Raw genomic sequence first — 20294 nt, 5'->3', positions numbered from 1 at the left:
CCTTTTTTCCAAAAATTGGACCCCACACACACCCACCCCTTCAGTGGCAGCAGTTGTGCCCCAGTTGTACACTTCACAGCTAGATTTGCATCAAGCACATTCAAAAATACGCCATAATTAACCATCCCCAGGATGACACCGGGGTAGGTAGCAAAGTCTTTGCTGAACCATGACTTGTTCATCTTGGATCATTTTTAAAAACAATGTAAGCAAGGGTTACTCCAAGCGGAGTCTCCCTTTTTTCCAAAAATTGGGCCACACAGACACCCCATCAGTGGCAGCACTTGTGCCCTAGTTGCAAACAGGATGTTTTGATTTGCATCAAGCACATTCCAAATCCACAAGCATTTACTCTCCCCAAGATGACACAGGGGTAGTAAATTCCTTGTGGATCCATGACTTGTTCATTTTGATGAACGTTAGTCTGTCCACATTGTCACTGGACAGACGCGTGCGCTTATCTGTCAGCACACACCCAGCAGCACTAAAGACACGTTCAGAGACAACACTGGCAGCTGGACACGACAAAATCTCCAAGGCGTAACTGGAGAGCTCTGGCCATTTTTCAAGATTTGAAGCCCAAAATGAGCAAGGCTCCATTTGCAAAGTCATGGCATCAATGTTCATTTGGAGATACTTCTGTATCATCCTCTCCAGACGTTGACTATGTGTCAGACTTGTTGTCTCTGGTGGCCTCGCAAAGGACGGTCTAAAAAAATTATGAAAAGATTCCATAAAATTGCTGTTACCAGCACCAGATACGGTGCTACTGGTACGGGTAGACTGTTGAAGATGACGAGACCGTCCCATGTTTGTCAAGTTACAACTGGGAGATTCACTTCCTGCACCTGCACGGTTGTTTGGTGGAAAAGCCGAGCTAAGATCGAGTAACAGCTTCTGCTGATACTCCTGCATACGTGCGTCCCTTTCTATGGCTGGAATTATGTCACAAAATTTGGACTTGTACCGTGGATCTAATAGTGTGGCAAGCCAGTAGTCATCATCACTTCTAATTTTGACAATACGAGGGTCATGTTGGAGGTAGTGCAGCAAGAAGGCGCTCATGTGTCTTCCGCAGCCATGCGGACCAAGTCCACACTGTGTTTGTGGCATAGAGGTGCTAACCATTCTTTCTTCCTCTGACATCTCCCCCCAACCTCTTTCAACTGAAATTTGACCAAGGTCTCCCTCATCCGCTGAGTCTTCCATGTCCATGGACAGTTCGTCCTCCATTTCTTCATGTTCTCCTGCCCCTTCCTCAACATTTCGCCTGCTACCATGCGCCCTTGTTGATCCCTGTCCCCCATGGTCCCATGCCTGCCGCGTTGGTGATGATGAACGTCTGGACCTTGGAGATGTTGTTGTGTCTTGCGCATATGAATCCTCCTGTAGTTCCTCCCGTTCCTGTTGTCTCACCCCCTGACTCTGAATAGTGTTTAGCGTGTGCTCCAGCATGTAAATGACTGGAATTGTCATGCTGATAATGGCATTGTCAGCGCTAAACATTTTCGTCGCCATGTCGAAACTGTGCAGAAGGGTGCATAGGTCCTTGATCTGAGACCACTCCATCAGGGTGATCTGCCCCACCTCTGCATCTCGTTGGCCCAGGCTATATGTCATGACGTATTGCACCAGGGCTCGGCGGTGTTGCCACAGTCGCTGTAACATGTGGAGAGTCGAATTCCAGCGTGTCGGCACATCGCATTTCAGGCGATGAACCGGCAGGCCGAAAGACTTCTGGAGAGATGCAAGTCGCTCAGCTGCGGCGGTTGAACGGCGGAAGTGAGCAGACAGTTTTCTTCCCTGGTCAGAAGGCCATCTAGGCCGGGATAGTGTGTTAAAAACTGCTGGACAACAAGGTTCAACACGTGAGCCATACAAGGCACGTGTGTCACCTTGCCCAGGCGAAGGGCCGCACCCAGGTTTGCAGCATTGTCGCACACGGCCTTACCAGGCTGCAGGTTGAGTGGAGACAACCATTTATTAAACTCGGACCGCAGAGCTGACCACAACTCCTCAGCTGTGTGACTCCTATTCCCAAGACATGTCAAGCTAAAGACCGACTGATGCCGTTGCGCTCTGCTGCCAGCATAGTAATTAGGGGTGCGTGATTCCTTCTGCGCAGTTAGAATGCTGGTGGCCTGACCAGCCAGGCTTGGGGCGGAGGTGGAGGACCCAGCAGAGGTGGAGGAGGCAGAAGCAGTGGCGGAACTTGGACAGACAGAGGATTGACACACAAGTCGTGGGGGTGGCAAGACTTGTGCAGCAGACCCTTCACCATCTATCACCATAGTTACCCAGTGCCCAGTCAGTGACATATAACGTCCCTGTCCATGCTTACTGGTCCAAGTATCGGTGGTGAAATGCACCCGTTGACACACACAGTTTCTCAAGGAAGCGGTGATGTTGTGTGCGACATACCGGTGTAGCGCGGGCACACCTTTCTTAGAGAAGTAGTGGTGACTGGGCATCTGGTACTGGGGCACAGCGACAGACATAAGGTCTCTAAAATCCTGTGTGTCCACCAGGTGGAAAGGCAGCATTTCGGTAGCCAACAGCTTACAGAGGGATAAAGTCAACCTCTTAGCTTTGTCATGGGTCGCAGGAAATGGCCTTTTATTTGTCCACATCTGAGGGACAGAGATCTGGCTGCTGTGTGTAGACGGTGTTGAGTAGGGTGTCTCTGGAAAAATGCAGCTTTGTGAGGAAAGTGCAGGCGTAGACATGATGTCGCCTTCATCCAACGTTGGTGCTATCGATGTCTGAGAGAGCTGTACACACGCACTTGTTTCCCCTTCCAAACCAACTGACGACCTACCAAGCAAACTGCCTGTTGCGGTTACAGTGGTGGAAGTTGTGCGTGGAAAACCAGGTGTGACAGCTGTCCCCACAGTCCTAGAAGATGAAGAGCGCGCGGATGCACTAGAAGGGGCCGGCGGTGGATGGTTCGCTCCGCTAGGCCGCTTTGCAGCACGGTGAGCTTCCCACCGGGACATATGATATTTACTCATGTGACGATTCATAGAAGAAGTTGTCAAACTGCTGAGGTTTTGACCTCTACTAACAGAATCATGACAAATTTTACAGATCACATAATTTGGGCGATCTTTTGCTTTGTCAAAAAAGGACCAGGCTAGGCAAGGCTTAGAGGGCATGCGACCTGCTGATCCACCCCGACTAGTGCTCAGAGGCACAGTGGTGGCTGAGGATGCAGTTGTAGACGTGCTACCAGTACTCCTGCTCTGTCCTGGAAGGCGCAAGGTAACTTCGTCGTCAGTTGCATCCTCCTCCACCACCTCTGTTGACCTCCTCGAGTGCCTGACTGTAGGTTGACAGTAGGTGGGATCTAGAAACTTCCTCGTCAATTGTTGTGTTTGCACTCCCCTCACCCTCAGACCGAGCCTCTTCTTGCCCTGAACGAATATTTAAGTTGTCATCCAAATCTGGTATCTGCGTCTCATCGTCATCAGTATGTTCCTCATTGTCTATAACAACAGGTGTTACAGTTGGTGAAAAAGGGTCAATATTATGCTCAGAAACTTGGTCCTCACGGCCTGAATCAGAGTCACAAAAGTTCTGGGCATCACTGCAGACCATTTCCTGGTCTGTACTCACTGTAGCTTGGGAGCAGACCTCTGATTTCCAGGCTATAGTGTGACTGAACAGCTCTGCAGACTCAGCCATCTCAGTTGCACCATACTGTGCAGGGCGGATGGAGACTTCAGAGCAAGTTTGATTGGGATGACAACTCAGAAGACTGGTGTTTTTTGGATGCGGTAGTTGAGGTGGCGGAGAGGGCACTTGTTGGACCACTTGAGATCCATTCAAGCATTTTCCTTTTTTGGCCATCATCTACCTTTGTTCCAGTTGTTCGTGTCCGTAAAAAAGGGAGCACATCGGATTGTCCACAGTAAGTAGTAGACATCTTACTTTTGCTGGAAGATGGTCTATCTTCAGCAGATGTTAATGGAGCTTTGCCACCTTCCCCACGGACAAACCCTTTTTTTCCTTTTCCCACACGCCTCTTCCCCTTTCCACCAGCATCTGTCATTTTGCCACTCATTTTGATAGCGACAAGATTGTGCACTTAAAATGTGGTAGTAAAAATTGAGAGGTGGTGTAGATTTCAGCGGTGGTCTAGCTTTATTAACAGCAGAATAAACAACAATAATTATCCCTGACAATGCAACTACGGCCCTTAAACTGGCAGCAGTGTTTGCTAGTATAATGGCTTAGTAACAATGAGTTTGAGTGTGCAATGCAGGCAGACGTGCTGCAAATATCTTTGCACTAGTGGGACAATACAGAAGTATATGAAAAAGGGAGTTTTGCATACCAAATTATATAACCCTTTAAAATTTCTGTTTTATTATTACTTATTAAAATCCACAACCTTTGTGCAAATTATTTAAGAGGAAAAATAAAGGGAGGAAGGTAAGATGCTCACCCTTTACAATAGCCCTCCCTCCTGTCCACTACCTACCGCGGGGGTCGGCACCCTGATAACTGCGAAAATGGCGCCCCCACTCGGCGGTAGCTGACCCTGTGATATCCCTAAATAGACCCTCAATAAGATGGTGAAAAATAGATAAAGTCAAGGTTCAAAAACAGGGTACACTCATGCTCAGTGGACAGATGGACTGGAACAAACACACATGAACAACAAATTCAAACTAACCTCGGACGTTACTGGTGGTTCTGGGGTGATAATATAGATCAAAAACTATATCCGATGCTATGGATATATAGTCCTAAATGGCCCCAAGAACCACGAATATCAATAACAGATTCATACATTAGGTACCCAAAATAGCTCCTTAGTATGCATATTGAAAGAGCATAAAAAAGTGCATAGTGCAATAAAGTGCGCAAAATTATGAACAAGACCTGGCCTCCGGTGCTCACTGATACAAACAGCCGGTTCGTTCATATACAAAATAAATTGTCAACGCATACCAAGTGCAATTGCATGAATCAATCAGTTATGATCATTCAGGTTAGTAAAAAAAACCAATCAACACTTATCGTGTGAGGAGGGTTCATGTGCGTGTCCCAGAATTGCCCCAGTTTCGCCTCAACGCGTTTCTCCAGACACGGATTATCAGGAGGCTTGATATAAGGCTTGCCAATCGATTTCAGGACAGCATAATGTCAGGATAAGGGGGTAGAACTGATGCACTAGGCTCTCATCTTAAACCTAGCCAGTAATGGGCCGCCCCCATCTCCAGCCAATCAGCCCACCCCCTTCGCTCACGCCCAGGCACACCCCCATCTACGGCAAGCCATGCCCTCAAAATATGTTGCTGGAATAAGATCACTCACCAGATATTATAATCTCTTCCCCAATACATACAAGAGAGGTGTCCATTAGGGTAAATGTTAACCACATCGATATATCACATTTTGTGTCCCGTACACGTGATTCAAACTCCGGGATCACCTGTCACGTGATCACATCCAGGAACGCCCCCTGATGTACTCCATAGTGTGACGCCGCTTGCGCTCCTCGATCGAATCGTGAGGCGGAACCGGAAGCGGCGTATGGGACGTCCCCTGATGCGCTCCATGGTGTGACGCCGCTTGCGTTCCACGATCTGATCACCAGGCGGAATCGGAAGCGGCGTCAGTGAGCGGCAACCGGAAGTGACATCACACGGGTGCATACGGCCGTAAAAATGGGCGGGGATCAACATCGAAAATGCCCCACGATAGAAAAGAGCACCCAGCCACTCCCACAAAGTGACGTCGCCCGTAAATAATCAATAAGGAGGCGGGGGATAGATATATTACCGCCTAAACCTAACGGGCTATCCACATAACTTTGAACATAAGTCATGTATGGCCCTGCTCCAGTTTGGGGACACCCTGTACGGCCCGGAAGACCTCTCATAGATGCACATTTGGGTTATATTTATAACAACCCAAATCTCTCATTGGTGGCCATACGATATATAAATCGGACCACCGACCACCAACCTAGTGCTATAACTACACCGAGAGAGTACTATTAGGGATGAAGGGATGGCAAGGAGGGGAAGTGTCAGGCAGGCAGGATTGGGGCGCGCACTAGGGACGGGAGAAGGAAATGGGGGGGGCGGAGAGGCAAAGGGATGAGGCGCCCACCCCAGCATCAATCTAAACCATTCCACATACGAAACCACGTACGTTATATCAATATCAATATTACCTCCCTGTGGAATGGTTTAGATTGATGCTGGGGTGGGTGCCTCATCCCTTTGCCTCTCCGCCCCCCCCCCATTTCCTTCTCCCGTCCCTAGTGCGCGCCCCAATCCTGCCTGCCTGACACTTCCCCTCTTTGCCATCCCTTCATCCCTAATAGTACTCTCTCGGTGTAGTTATAGCACTAGGTTGGTGGTCGGTGGTCCGATTTATATATCGTATGGCCACCAATGAGAGATTTGGGTTGTTATAAATATAACCGAAATGTGCATCTATGAGAGGTCTTCCGGGCCATACAGGGTGTCCCCAAACTGGAGCAGGGCCATACATGACTTATGTTCAAAGTTATGTGGATAGCCCGTTAGGTTTAGGCGGTAATATATCTATCCCCCGCCTCCTTATTGATTATTTTCGGGCGACGTCACTTTGTGGGAGTGGCTGGGTGCTCTTTTCTATCGTGGGGCATTTTCGATGCTGATCCCCGCCCATTTTTTCGGCTGTATGCACCCGTGTGATGTCACTTCCGGTTGTCGGTCACTGACGCCGCTTCCGGTTCCGCCTGGTGATCCGATCGTGGAACGCAAGCGGCGTCACACCATGGAGCGCATCAGGGGACGTCCCATACGCCGCTTCCGGTTCCGCCTCACGATTCGATCGTGGAGCGCAAGCGGCGTCACACTATGGAGTACATCAGGGGGCGTTCCTGGATGTGATCACGTGACATGTGATCCCGGAGTTTGAATCACGTGTACGGGACACAAAATGTGATATATCGATGTGGTTAACATTTACCCTAATGGACACCTCTCTTGTATGTATTGGGGAAGAGATTATAATATCTGGTGAGTGATCTTATTCCAGCAACATATTTTGAGGGCATGGCTTGCCAAAGATGGGGGTGTGCCTGGGCGTGAGGGAAGGGGGTGGGCTGATTGGCTGGAGATGGGGGCGGCCCATTACCGGCTAGGTTTAAGAGGAGAGCCTAGTGCATCAGTTCTCCCCCCTTATCCTGACATTATGCTGTCCTGAAATCGATTGGCAAGCCTTATATCAAGCCTCCTGATGATCCGTGTCTGGAGAAACGCGTTGAGGCGAAACTGGGGCAATTCTGGGACACGCACATGAACCCTCCTCACACGATAAGTGTTGATTGGTTTTTTTTACTAACCTGAATGATCATAACTGGTTGATTCATGCAATTGCACTTGGTATGCGTTGACAATTTATTTTGTATATGAACGAACCGGCTGTTTGTATCAGTGAGCACCGGAGGCCAGGTCTTGTTCATAATTTTGCGCACTTTATTGCACTATGCACTTTTTTATGCTCTTTCAATATGCATACTAAGGAGCTATTTTGGGTACCTAATGTATGAATCTGTTATTGATATTCGTGGTTCTTGGGGCCATTTAGGACGATATATCCATAGCATCGGATATAGTTTTTGATCTATATTATCACCCCAGAACCACCAGTAATGTCCAAGGTTAGTTTGAATTTGTTGTTCATGTGTGTTTGATCCAGTCCATCTGTCCACTGAGCATGAGTGTACCCTGTTTTTGACCCTTGACTTTATCTATTTTTCACCATCTTATTGAGGGTCTATTTAGGGATATCACAGGGTCAGCCACCGCCGAGTGGGGGCGCCATTTTCGCAATTATCAGGGTGCCGACCCCCGCGGTAGGTAGTGGACAGGAGGGAGGGCTATTGTAAAGGGTGAGCATCTTACCTTCCTCCCTTTATTTTTCCTCTTAAATAATTTGCACAAAGGTTGTGGATTTTAATAAGTAATAATAAAACAGAAATTTTAAAGGGTTATATAATTTGGTATGCAACACTCCCCCTTTTTCATATAGTTTGTTGAACATGGCCAGCTTTCTGACGGGTCCCATTGACATTAACTCCTGGGTCGAGGACGCAAACCAGGCATTCTGCACCAAGGAAACTCCCGAAGGTGGGATTGGTGTCACCTCCCTAAAAACCAAATTTGGTGATTTGTACTCATCATACAAAGAGTACACGAAATCTTGGTGGGAGATCAAGGCTCTCGAAAATTATCTTAAGAATAGAATTGTTCCCAAGGGCCTGAGAATCAATCTTCACCCATCCCCCCGTACCTCAAATTCTAAGCTTTTGGAAGCATGGCAGAAGGAATCCATAAAGTCCTCCCTTAGATTTATGACACTGCTGATACAGGAGGAGAGGGCATTATTGGAACAAGCCACCACCAAATTAAACTCAGACATAGAGAGTATTCTCAAATACAAATCAGATCCCGATTTCAATAAGAGAGAGAGTGCCCTGCAGGTCTCTGTAGAGGAATATCAGGGTTATATTAAGGAGAGGAAACATCTGCAATTCCAGAGAGACCTCAGAGAGTTCTCCACGAACCAGGCTTATAATTTTGTAAATCCAGCCCAGAGAGATACTGATATCTCCTCTTCAGACAAGGAGGTATCAGATTCCGAAAGACTAGGGGCTGAAGCCCGGTTTAGAAACAGAGGTAGACGGCAAAATAGAAGATGGAGACGGGGAGGAAAGAATATCTATCCCACAAGAGATCCCATAAATACAAGATCCTATGGACAGGAATCTGGATGTTCATACACATCTACTTCTGTAGCATCGGGTGGAACAAAGACACCATCTTTTTTAGAGCAGGGGATCTCCCGGGTTTACCAACTAAGGAACCGGGTGAATTAACGGCTGAGCGAATACAGGGTGGAGGACTAAACAGAAGTCAAATTATTAATTTATCCAATTTTATTCCGAATGAGAAGCAATACAATATTTTGAGAAAGGGTCTCTCATTCGTACCCACAAATGACTATAATTGCTTTCATTGGGTTAAGGATATACAGCTCTTTGGGAGAAAATTGAAATGGAGGAAATTTTTCCTCAATAATGACAGAGAGAGCTGTAGAAGGTTGGGTTTATCTGATGATGACCTAGAGGGATTTCGGTCACTCATGGGACTCCATCAAGAACAGGACAGTGTTAACTGTAATGGGCGTGGCCCTTTCACTAAGCTAAAAGCCAAGAGCGCGAGGATGCCCCCACAAGGTGACACCACTAATATTGATCTGTTTTTGAACCTTGTGGAAAGGGACCTCAAAAAGATCCCCCGTAGAAATGATGGTCTTGATCGTAACCTCACTGATGACGAGTTTTTGGCATTGCAAGATCTGGAAAAAAATGAGAAAGTAATAATAAAACCCTCTGACAAGGGTGGGAATCTTGTAATTTTGAGTCATGAGAAGTACCTGGAGATGTGCCATTATGTGTTGAAAGATAGACATACTTATGAAGTACTCACCTCCAATCCTCTTGATGACTATAGAACATCCTTGCTCATGATACTAGAGGAGGCAAGGAGCAGTGGCCTACTGAGCAATAATGAATTTGACTTTTTGAAACCTATTTGCCCAGTCATGCCGACCTTTTATACCTTGCCCAAGGTTCATAAAGGGTTGGAGCTGTTGAAGGGCTGTCCCATTGTATCGGGTGTGAATTCATTTACGCAAAACAGTGGCATTTATATCGATGAGGTTTTGCGTCCCTTCGTCACCTCACTTCCATCTTATACACGTGACACAGCTGACCTATTAGGGAAGCTGGACGGTATTATGGTTGGAGAGGACGTTCTTCTGGCCTCAATTGATGTCGAGGCTCTTTATAGCAATATACCTCACATATTGGGATTAAAGGCAACCGAATACTATCTAAATACAAGAACTAGGGAACATCGGGATCATAATCGATTCCTGTTGGTATTGCTGGATTTCTTATTACATCATAACCTCTTTAAATTCGACGGTAAGTACTTCCACCAGCTCAGGGGGACAGCTATGGGGAGCCCTTGTGCTCCCTCGTATGCTAACCTCTTCCTGGGCTGGTGGGAAGAAACCGTCGTCTTTATGGATGGGGACCACTGGTGGCAGCCACACATATTGTTGTGGTCAAGATATATAGACGACGTGTTTGTCCTGTGGTCAGGGTCCAGCGCATTATTTGCGAAATTTGTAGAGTTGCTTAATGTGAATAAACTAAACCTTCATTTCACTTCCGAGGTAGACACAAAAGAATTGCCATTTTTGGATGTGATTATTAAAAAAGAACCAGACGGCGTCCTCTCCACCAGCACTTACCGCAAACCCACGTCAACTAATAACATATTGAGGTGGGACAGTCATCACCCATTCCCATTAAGGAATGGCATTCCCAAAGGTCAATATCTTCGGCTGAGACGGAATTGCTCAACCATGGAGGCGTATCAGTCTCAGGCGAAGGACATGACCAGACGTTTTGTAGATAGAGGTTACCCCCCCAAAGTACTGCATCAGGCTAGGGACCATGCAGAAAAGCAGGATAGGACGGTACTTTTGCATGGTTGTGGTAGGAAAAAGAAAGAGGAGGAAGATATTACTAGATTGATTGGCACATTTGACTGCCAGAGCGAGCGGGTCCGCAGAGTGCTTTTTAAGCATTGGGACATTCTTACTCTGGATCCCGACCTGAAGCACATGATCTCACAGAGATCGAGTATCACGTACAGGAAAGGTAGGTCCCTTAGGGACAGATTGGTCCACAGTTGTTACACCAGACCAAAACCCCCCGGTACGTGGCTAGATAGAGGCATATGTGGTTTTTACAGGTGCGGTGATTGTTCCTTTTGTAATTCAATGAGACCTGCGAAGTCCGCAAGAAGCTCAAAGAATGGGAAGGAATTCTTCCTAAGGTCCTTTGCTAACTGCAAAACGATGGGAGTGGTGTATGTGGCCACGTGTACATGTCCTATGGACTATGTGGGTAAGACGAAGAGAGAGCTGCGAAGGAGGGTTGGAGAACATCTTGGTGATATACGGAATCAACGGGACACCTCCCTAGGGAGGCACATGAACTCTCATCATGGGGGTAATATTCAGGAATTAAGATTTCAGGTGTTGGAGGTGGTGAAGAACAATCCCAGAGGTGGTGATCACGATAAGACTCTGTTAAGAAAAGAATGTGAGTGGATCTTTAGAATGGAGTCTGTACAACCTGGAGGTCTAAATGAACAGATCTCTTATGCCTGCTTTCTCTGATTCCCAGGGCTGATTCTTTGGTTCCCTGGGGTTTGCTGGCCTGAATCCCGTAATAGGGAGGTAATATTGATATTGATATAACGTACGTGGTTTCGTATGTGGAATGGTTTAGATTGATGCTGGGGTGGGTGCCTCATCCCTTTGCCTCTCCGCCCCCCCCCCCCATTTCCTTCTCCCGTCCCTAGTGCGCGCCCCAATCCTGCCTGCCTGACACTTCCCCTCCTTGCCATCCCTTCATCCCTAATAGTACTCTCTCGGTGTAGTTATAGCACTAGGTTAGTGGTTGGTGGTCCGATTTATATATCGTATGGCCACCAATGAGAGATTTGGGTTGTTATAAATATAACCCAAATGTGCATCTATGAGAGGTCTTCCGGGCCGTACAGGGTGTCCCCAAACTGGAGCAGGGCCATACATAACTTATGTTCAAAGTTATGTGGATAGCCCATTAGGTTTAAGCAGTAATATATCTATCCCCCGCCTCCTTATTGATTATTTACGGGCGACGTCACTTTGTGGGAGTGGCTGGGTGCTCTTTTCTATCATGGGGCATTTTCGATGCTGATCCCCGCCCATTTTTTCGGCCGTATGCACCCGTGTGATGTCACTTCCGGTTGCCGCTCACTGACGCCGCTTCCGGTTCCGCCTGGTGATCCGATTGTGGAGCGCAAGCGGCGTCACACCATGGAGCGCATCAGGGGACGTCCCATACGCCGCTTCCGGTTCCGCCTCACGATTCGATCGTGGAGCGCAAGCGGCGTCACACTATGGAGTACATCAGGGGGCGTTCCCGGATGTGATCACGTGACATGTGATCCCGGAGTTTGAATCACGTGTACGGGACACAAAATGTGATATATCGATGTGGTTAACATTTACCCTAATGGACACCTCTCTTGTATGTATTGGGGAAGAGATTATAATATCTGGTGAGTGATCTTATTCCAGCAACATATTTTGAGGGCATGGCTTGCCGTAGATGGGGGTGTGCCTGGGTGTGAGGGAAGGGGGTGGGCTGATTGGCTGGAGATGGGGGCGGCCCATTACCGGCTAGGTTTAAGAGGAGAGCCTAGTGCATCAGTTCTCCCCCCTTATCCTGACATTATGCTGTCCTGAAATCGATTGGCAAGCCTTATATCAAGCCTCCTGATGATCCGTGTCTGGAGAAACGCGTTGAGGCGAAACTGGGGCAATTCTGGGACACGCACATGAAACCTCCTCACACGATAAGTGTTGATTGGTTTTTTTACTAACCTGAATGATCATAACTGGTTGATTCATGCAATTGCACTTGGTATGCGTTGACAATTTATTTTGTATATGAACGAACCGGCTGTTTGTATCAGTGAGCACCGGAGGCCAGGTCTTGTTCATAATTTTGCGCACTTTATTGCACTATGCACTTTTTTGTGCTCTTTCAATATGCATACTAAGGAGCTATTTTGGGTACCTAATGTATGAATCTGTTATTGATATTCGTGGTTCTTGGGGCCATTTAGGACTATATATCCATAGCATCGGATATAGTTTTTGATCTATATTATCACCCCAGAACCACCAGTAACGTCCGAGGTTAGTTTGAATTTGTTGTTCATGTGTGTTTGATCCAGTCCATCTGTCCACTGAGCATGAGTGTACCCTGTTTTTGACCCTTGACTTTATCTATTTTTCACCATCTTATTGAGGGTCTATTTAGGGATATCACAGGGTCAGCCACCGCCGAGTGGGGGCGCCATTTTCGCAGTTATCAGGGTGCCGACCCCCGCGGTAGGTAGTGGACAGGAGGGAGGGCTATTGTAAAGGGTGAGCATCTTACCTTCCTCCCTTTATTTTTCCTCTTAAATAATTTGCACAAAGGTTGTGGATTTTAATAAGTAATAATAAAACAGAAATTTTAAAGGGTTATATAATTTGACAATACAGAAGTCCAACAGCCACGTTTAGGATGCCACTAAGTTCACTCAGTGTTTGCTAGTATAATGGCTTAGTAACAATGAGTTTGAGTGTGCAATGCAGGCAGACGTGCTGCAAATATCTTTGCACTAGTGGGACAATACAGAAGTCCAACAGCCACGTTTAGGATGCCACTAAGTTCACTCAGTGTTTGCTAGTATAATGGCTTAGTAACAATGAGTTTGAGTGTGCAATGCAGGCAGACGTGCTGCAAATATCTTTGCACTAGTGGGACAATACAGAAGTCCAACAGCCACGTTTAGGATGCCACTAAGTTCACTCAGTGTTTGCTAGTATAATGGCTTAGTAACAATGAGTTTGACTGTGCAATGCAGGCAGACGTGCTGCAAATATCTTTGCACTAGTGGGACAATACAGAACTCCAACAGCCACGTTTAGGATGCCACTAAGTTCACTCAGTGTTTGCTAGTATAATGGCTTAGTAACAATGAGTTTGAGTGTGCAATGCAGGCAGACGTGCTGCAAATATCTTTGCACTTGTGGGACAATACAGAAGTCCAACAGCCACGTTTAGGATGCCACTAAGTTCACTCAGTGTTTGCTAGTATAATGGCTTAGTAACAATGAGTTTGAGTGTGCAATGCAGGCAGACGTGCTGCAAATATCTTTGCACTAGTGGGACAATACAGAAGTCCAACAGCCACGTTTAGGATGCCACTAAGTTCACTCAGTGTTTGCTAGTATAATGGCTTAGTAACAATGAGTTTGACTGTGCAATGCAGGCAGACGTGCTGCAAATATCTTTGCACTAGTGGGACAATACAGAACTCCAACAGCCACGTTTAGGATGCCACTAAGTTCACTCAGTGTTTGCTAGTATAATGGCTTAGTAACAATGAGTTTGAGTGTGCAATGCAGGCAGACGTGCTGCAAATATCTTTGCACTTGTGGGACAATACAGAAGTCCAACAGCCACGTTTAGGATGCCACTAAGTTCACTCAGTGTTTGCTAGTATAGTGGCTTAGTAACAATGAGTTTGAGTGTGCAATGCAGGCAGACGTGCTGCAAATATCTTTGCACTTGTGGGACAATACAGAAGTCCAACAGCCACGTTTAGGATGCCACTAAGTTCACTCAGTGTTTGCTAGTATAATGGCTTAGTAACAATGAGTTTGAGTGTGCAATGCAGGCAGACGTGCTGCAAATATCTTTGCACTTGTGGGACAATACAGAAGTCCAACAGCCACATTTAGGATGCCACTAAGTTCACTCAGTGTTTGCTAGTATAATGGCTTAGTAACAATGAGTTTGAGTGTGTAATGCAGGCAGACGTGCTGCAAATATCTTTGCACTTGTGGGACAATACAGAAGTCCAACAGCCACGTTTAGGATGCCACTAAGTTCACTCAGTGTTTGCTAGTATAATGGCTTAGTAACAATGAGTTTGAGTGTGCAATGCAGGCAGACGTGCTGCAAATATCTTTGCACTAGTGGGACAATACAGAAGTCCAACAGCCACGTTTAGGATGCCACTAAGTTCACTCAGTGTTTGCTAGTATAATGGCTTAGTAACAATGAGTTTGAGTGTGCAATGCAGGCAGACATGCTGCAAATATCTTTGCACTAGTGGGACTATACAAAAGTCCAATAGCCACGTTTAGGATGCCACTAAGTTCACTCAGTGTTTGCTAGTATAATGGCTTAGTAACAATGAGTTCGAGTGTGCAAAGGGCAGGAGGGTACAGTGGCAGGGTTTTGGGTCTCTGGGTAGAGGAAAGGAAGCCTGCCTTTCTATCCCTCCTAATGGGGAAATGCAGAGAGGAAATCCCTGACCTTAGCTACACAGACGCTGTCATCTTGTGTAGCTGTTAAACTCTGTTTTCACGGACCTGTCACCTATGGCTCTGACCCTGCCGGTATTAGCCCTTAAAAGGACTGATAGAAAGTGCTATCCCTATGCTGTACAGCGCTGTGTATAGAGCGTACACAGCAGTATCGGAGCTAGGCGCTGCGCCAGCGCTGACTGACATCAAGGACGCAGAAGGCAGATAATGGCGTGCTGGAGGAAAATGTCCGTTTTTATAATGCAGGGACATGTGACATGGACATCCTATCACACATGCCGTTGCTTCTCTGGCTAAAAGTCCACTTAGCTGTGTGTGTGTCTGGGATTGGCTGACATGCTGGCCCGCCCCACTTCACGCGCGCGCTTAGGGAAGGAAGACAAGGAAAAAAAAAAAAAATGGCGATCGCCATTATCCAAACAGCAGTGATCTGAATGCGCTGTTCACGCACACTATACACTGAAATTTCATAATAGTGTGAGTCACAGAGTGACTTACACTATTACAGCGGAAAGCCAGCTAGTAATTAGCTGGTCTTTTTGCTGCTAGAACCGTTCTCGAACGTATCTAGAACTATCGAGCTTTAGCAAAAAGCTCGAGTTCTATTTCTATCTAGAACAGCCCCCAAAATCACTCGAGCCGCGAACTGGAGAACCTCGAACCGCGAACCGCGCTCAACTCTACTAAAGATTTTCTTCCAAAGAGGGGAAATAAGGCACATAAGGGCTCATTCAGATGTCTGTTATTTACATATGTCTTTTAGCCATGTAGTTCTTGGACAAAGCAAAAATCCATTAAAATCAATGTGGTTATTCACCTGCCCTTGTTTCTTGCTGATCGAGTGGTCCTCAAAAACAAGAAAAATGAAGACATGGCTGTTTTTTATCACAGATTCGCAGATTAAAATAACCCATAATAGTGTTTGGTCCGTGAAAATCAAGGACCACACACAGATGCAGTCTGAGTGTTATCTGTTTTTAACATTGTATTCAGTTGGGGACGCTCTGTATGTTATTTATTTTTTGCTTATCAGGAAATTACTGATAAAACCCTGAAGGTAAAAACTGACAAACTCCACAAACACTAATGGAATTAAGATAGATCCAAAACACTAAAAAAAAATCGGTTAGTTTTTCACGTACCAGAAAAATCACTGACTTTAAGAATGAGTACATTTTCAGTAGTGATGAGTGAGCACTACCATTATCAGTGCTCTGTACTCTTAACGAGCAGTTGGATGCTCGGATTGATGTGAGTCGCCTACTCGAGTATAATGTGAGTCAATGGGTGACACAAGCATTTTTTTCTGGGAAATCTTTTGGAAAAATGCTCAAGTTCCCCTTGACTTCCATTATACTCGGATACTTGTATTGTGACAGTCCAAGCATCCAACTGCTAGTTACGAGTACCCAGTACCCGAGCAGGGCAGTGCTCACTAATCACTAGTTTTCAGATGTGCATGTACACACATTGGCTGAAGACAATTCAGGACAAAACCGCAAAGACAGTTCAGGACATAACATCTTTGTTGGCTGCCTTTTTGGTAATGTCTTTGCTGTTGTCTTTGCCGACAGCAGGTTTTTGAACTTTATTATATAAAGTAACAAGTGTCTTCTATTTCACGTCTTTCAAAGCCTAAAACACATTGATGCCTTTTTGCAAATGAGAATAACTGATGAACAGGTATGTATATGTCGCGGGCGGGGAGGAGGGTGTCAGCACACCGCGCTCACCCCCTCTGCTCGGGTCCGGCAGCTGCTCCTGGTGGCTCGAGCTGCGGGCCGGATCCCGGGGTGTCTCGAGCGGCACTCCTCGCCCGTGAGTGAAAAGGGGGGTTGTTTGTTGTGATTATAGTTCGTGACGCCACCCACGGTTGTGGTGATGGCACCACCGCTGCTCAGTGTGAGGGTCCCGGGGATGGTGATGGGAGCAGCCAGGTGTTGTGTTGCCCCTCCGTGGGTAGGGGTTGGTGATCCCGGGGCCCGGCGAAGAGATGCAAAGCGTAGGGCCCGGAGGGCGCAGGGACGCGGGGGCAGCGCTGTGCCTTGCGGCACTATGGTACTCACTCAGCCTGACATGGACACAGTTTGTACGGTAAACCAACGGCTGGTAGGACGGTCCCACAGACGGCTGCACCTGCACTCCCGGTAGGTGGCGGTGACTTCTCTCTTCCTTGCACCTGTGTGGTCTGGTGGTATCGGTGGATTCCCTCCGGTTACCCGCTCCCCGACTGCAATCTGGGCCGGAGGAGCTCTACACTTTGCCCGCAGGCGCTGGCCCTGGGGAAACTGGTGCCTTGGCGGTGGCGGTGTCTCCCCGTTAATGGTCGGGCTGTTGCCGTCAATCGGGACTTTGTTGTTGGGGGATCTGCGTCCCCGTCACTGACGGATTCGGCAAATTGGGCGACTCCTAGCCTTGCCGGGGTCCGAGAGGCCCCTGCCCTGGTGCTGACTGTCCTTCGGAACACTGCTCCAGACCACCGGGCACACAGCCAACGGGGTCCTTCCAGGAACTTCCGAACTGTCCCACTCCGGACAGTCACCGCCGTCGCTGACCTTGCTGTTCTAGCCCTACACACAGCTGGGCTCTCAGGCTTTCTGTCCTTCTGTCACTTTGCTTGCTTCTTTACTTTCACCACTTTCATTTCTCTGTTTACTCTAGCCCCTGCCTGGGCTACTCCTCACTCCTTCCACTTCCTCCTCCCTGACAGAACTCCTCTCTCCAGCTCTCCCCTGAGCTATCTGCCTGGTTTACTTCCTGCCTCCAGAGTTGTGAGCTCCTTGGTGGGCGGAGCCAACCGCCTGGCCCACCCCCTGGTGTGCATCACAGACTCCTGGAGGGAGGCAACAAGGATTTTTGGTTAGCAGGTGTGCCTACCTGGAGTGTGGGGTGTGATGGTGTTGTTATCTGTGTCCCCTGGCTTGCCCAGGGCGACACATTCCCCCTTAGCAAAATGCAGACCGTCCGCGGGCTGCCGTCCTACACCGGTTTTATTTTTCTGTAAAAGGGGATAACAAGGGTTAATCAAACATAAATAACATTTTTAATCATAAACTCTTCCCAAGACGGGAGGCACATTTTACTTTTAACGTTTCAACGGTGTACGGTCACGGTTTCCGCTCTCTCCCACCCAAGCAACCTGGCCCTGATGCTGCCCCTAAAACCCAGGCAGCACCCCTTGACCCACAGTCCAGCACAAGTCACCCGAGCGGGATCTGTCCTTCCCTCCAGAGGGTAGCCACCGGTCCCTTTGGTGGCTGGGCCCTGGCCTGCTCTGCTCAGGGCCCTCCCTCCAACCTGCCTCTCCGGAGGCGGCATTGCGGAAACGGTAACGGTACCCAACATATTTACAAGCCACTAACGTTTGTGGTTGCCCTGCAGAGTTCACAGGCTTGTCCATGGCTAGTTCCCATGCATTTTAAACGGTCCCCACGGGGACAACGGTGCCGGCTCCTGCCGGTTGCTAATCACTGCAGACAATCAGGTAAACTTCGGTAAATCATTTTTCATTTTTCAAAACTTTCAACTTTTTCAAACACACACACAACAACCTTTTACATTTGCGGACCCCTTTCACTCATAGAACGGTCTCCCTGTACCTAAGTGGGGGTCTACCTAGGTTGGAACGGGTGGACCTTCGGGGCCCGGTGTCGGTGGTGCTAGACAGTGGGGTAGAGGGAACAATCGGTTCCTCCTCCCTGCTACAGTGTGGGGCAGGCGGAGGTGCAGGGGGGCTGGGTACAGGTTCATCCCTGGGCACTGGCACTGGTTCTGGCTCACGGTTAACCGCTTCCACTACTTCTTCATCCACGGGTTGTGGGAACAGTATCACTGGAAGTATCACCGCGCCGTTCTGTGTAGGCCAGTTTGCTGGGAAGTCACCCATTACAGTGTGGATTACCTCTGCTGCCTTTTCCACTGGTGGAGAAACCGGTACTTCAGCTTCTGCTTTCAATACTGGGGGGCATTTTTTTAGATGGTCCCGAGAAACTGTGGCCAGGGTGCCCCCTTGGTCACGACTGATCTGGTAGGTTTTCCCATTGTCCCACTCGGTGGGTTGTACGACGTAAGGGACTTGCTCCCACTGGTCATCCAGTTTGTGGGCTTTTCTCTTCCGTTTCAGCACCACATCTCCTGGCTGGAAAGGACCTGCAGGCGCCTTCTGGTTGAACCGGTGCTCTTGCTGTTCTCGACTTCGACTGAGGTTTTTCTCTACATACTCCTGGATTTGCCGGTACTGGGCCCTCCTCCGACTCTCCCACTCTGCCGTTGAAGGGAGTGCTTCCGGAGCTTCCAACCCCATCTCCAGATCCACCGGCAGGCGGCCAGGCCGAGCCCTCATCAGATACGCTGGGGTGCACTTCGTCGAGCTGGTTGGGATATTATTGTACATGTCGACCAAGTCGGGTAACTTTTCCGGCCACATGTTCCGTTCTTCCAGCGGTAGCGTCTTGAGGAGCCCCAGGACCAAGTGATTCATTTTCTCGCACATGCCGTTGGTTTGGGCGTGGTACGGAGTGGTCCGGATCTTCTTGCAGCCGTACAACTGGCAGAATTCGTGAAACACCTCTGCTTCAAAAGCCGGGCCTTGGTCAGTCAGCACCTTCTCGGGGTACCCATGAGGTCGGCAGAAATAAGCCTGGAACGAACGAGCAGCAGTTCGACCAGTCAGGTCCTTGACGGGGACTACCACCATAAATCTTGAGTAGTGGTCTACCATGGTCAATGCGTAGGTGTACCCACTTCGGCTAGGGGTGAGCTTAACATGGTCTAGGGCGACCAGTTCCAGCGGCTGATGGGTGACGATGGGATGTAACGGTGCCCTCTGGCTTGTCTCGTCCTTTCTCCTCAGCGTACAAGGACCGCACTCTCGGCACCAGGCTTCCACCGATTCACGCATCCCACTCCAATAGAACCGCTCCCTCAACAGCATCTCCAGCTTCTTCCACCCGAAGTGGCCAGCACCATCATGGTATGCCCGCAGTACAGTAGCGACATCAGCCTGAGGAACGATTAACTGGCATATTTTCTCATGGGTCTTCGGGTTGATCAGCTCACGGTACAGCCTCCCTTGGTGTAGGTAAAGCCGTTTCCGTTCTTTCCACAAGCGTTGGGCTTCGGCTGGAGCGCTGGGGTCCATTCCCATGGCGCCTTGTTCCACCAGTCTTGACAAGGCGGACAGCCGGCGCTTGGTCCTGGGCGTCCTGCCACTCTTGACTGGGCCGCGGGTCCAGATCCACCCTTTGCTGACATACCTGTACCCTCTCAGT

General features: G+C 48.3%; 1 protein-coding gene across 1 annotated transcript in view; it reads left to right on the top strand.

Annotated features, from left to right (window-relative positions):
• ADAMTS16 (ADAM metallopeptidase with thrombospondin type 1 motif 16) overlaps positions 1-20294 on the top strand; it is a 547822-nt gene that overhangs the window by 302667 nt on the left and 224861 nt on the right. The window lies entirely within an intron of this gene.

The sequence above is a fragment of the Anomaloglossus baeobatrachus genome, chromosome 6, assembly GCF_048569485.1.
Source record: "Anomaloglossus baeobatrachus isolate aAnoBae1 chromosome 6, aAnoBae1.hap1, whole genome shotgun sequence".
NCBI classification, from domain to species: domain Eukaryota; kingdom Metazoa; phylum Chordata; class Amphibia; order Anura; family Aromobatidae; genus Anomaloglossus; species Anomaloglossus baeobatrachus.
The sequence above is the reverse complement of the archived record's forward strand: the minus strand, read 5'-3'. Positions and strand labels throughout refer to the sequence as shown.